Consider the following 2150-nt stretch of genomic DNA (forward strand, 5'->3'; position numbering starts at 1 on the left):
CTTCACCGTCTTTGCTGAAAAAAGTAAAGGGAGAATTTGAGCAGGCGGTATCGACGCCCAAATGTTGAATCTTTCCAGCCGCGCTGCTGCAAGTGTTACCTTTGGCAGCACTGAGATAATTAAAAGAACAGATCAGACTGTTGATGTGATTGGTAATGTAAATTGTGCTGGCTCAGGTGTTTGCCTGTGAGTCTGTCTATCATCACGGCTGTCGAGCTGCTATCAGGTCAGACGTGTGATATCATGAATCTTCAGAAGGGCTCTGACTCAGGAGTTGGTCAGATTGCAAACAAAGCCTCAAGTAACCAGCTGTCTCAGTGCAGGGGGGGGGGGGGGCGTGCATGTGGTCTGTGGCAGCTTAACACACACATCAAACAACTGTCGGACCCCCACCAACCCTCGAACACACCTAGTCAACAAGAACACACACCTCACGCTATTTTGGCACAGCGAGTGTCACCAAAAAACGGACCCTTAAACTCGCAAACACAAAAGGTCAAGATAAAAGACCAAAGAGACGCTCTGCAGCTCAGACAGACCGTCGCTGTAGTGAGTGTGTTTGTGTCTTATTGCCCTTTGTGTATATTTTGAGAAGCCAAGTACTCATACTTTCCGATGACCCAGGATATGCAGTTTGTTACTGACTCATCGCTGATGGGGTGACAGTCGAATGAAGGATTGATGAGACGCCTCGGGGTGGTTAAAAAAGAGTGCATGAACACGAGGAATGTGTCGGGGTGTTCATGGTGTGTGGTTTACAGCATGTGGCCACATGCGAGAGGACAGCATCAACAATAACAACAATCACTTTGAGACACAGGTGGGCTGTTAAGAGGACTAACATGAGCTGAACGCAGCAGAAACCGGGTCTCTGGTATACTGAATGAAATGATGGAGGCCGCGCAAGGAGGATCAAGCTTCCAATTGGAACTCGTCACTATTAAATACCATAAAGATGAAGAATTGGGATTTTTGTCTTGCTGTGCATCAGATTCGTCTCTATCTGCAGCAAGATTATTTTCTTTTATTCCGTGTTTCTTATCCTGCCATTGTAATACTGCTCTATAATGGCTAACGAGGGGATTTTGGAAAGAAAAGTGAGTGGGTGGATTGATGTAGCTACTCATCAAGGCCTTATGTTTTATTTAGCTGTATATCCACATCCCTGTCAGCGAACACAGCTAAAAAAAGACCTCAGTCCCACCAGAGCACAAATGGGAAGCTTGCTTTATGCCTTTTTTCCTGTTCTGCCGGACGGACAAAGAGCTGGACGGACAATCAGCCGAGCGAGAGAGCACAAAGTTCAGGATGAGGCACGCAAACACCATCCCATCAGTTTCATTTAACGAATGCCAAAAGATCGCATCACAATAGCACGCAACAACAAACGGTTCTCAGAGAGCTGGTGAAAGCGGAGGAAGACAGGAATCAATCCTCATTTTCATAATCAGAGGAAGGCGGAGATGACCGGGGAGGGAAGATGAGGAGGGTGGAGGAAGGGATCAGCAGAGGAAAAGATCGTTGAGTGATACAGTAGTTGTGTCTAAAGGTTGTTGCCCCGGCGCCACTGCTGCCTCTCTGCTGAAAGACGGAGCAGACTGGAGACTGAGCCGACCCACCTGGGCCAACAAATACACCCAAGAGAGAGCAGGGACGAGAAAGAGAGAAGAAGAGTGTTACTTATACTCTTAATAATGCGTTCTCCACTTTGTGTTTCCCCTTCAGCAGCTTTAAAGTTTACAAAATCTCTTCATTCTATACTGTCTGACAGTACCACACTTATATTCTGTTACAACTCTTCATTAAAGCAATGCTGAAGGATGTTTACAGTTAAATATTTAATCTATCTTATGGTGGCACCATTCAGTCATATAGAAAAATCCAATGCGTCATTTTGTACACATTTCCCCAAAATTCATCCTGAGATATTTGGTATTTCTGGAAACTTTCCCCAATAGAAGTGAATATGAAGTTTTTGCAACATAAAACAATGTTTGGTTGCAAGTTTAAAACGTTCACAATTGCAAATAGTGATACAAATACATCACATTACGATAGTGGCCCACAGTGTCTTTATGCATTTGTGTTTTACAATACAGTTTTGATAATAAAGCCAAAGCCAGGACTTTTATATATTATATATATATATA

This window comes from Anarrhichthys ocellatus, unplaced genomic scaffold, assembly GCF_004355925.1.
Source record: "Anarrhichthys ocellatus isolate YVR2014 unplaced genomic scaffold, GSC_Weel_1.0 scaffold16, whole genome shotgun sequence".
Taxonomy (NCBI): Eukaryota; Metazoa; Chordata; class Actinopteri; order Perciformes; family Anarhichadidae; genus Anarrhichthys; species Anarrhichthys ocellatus.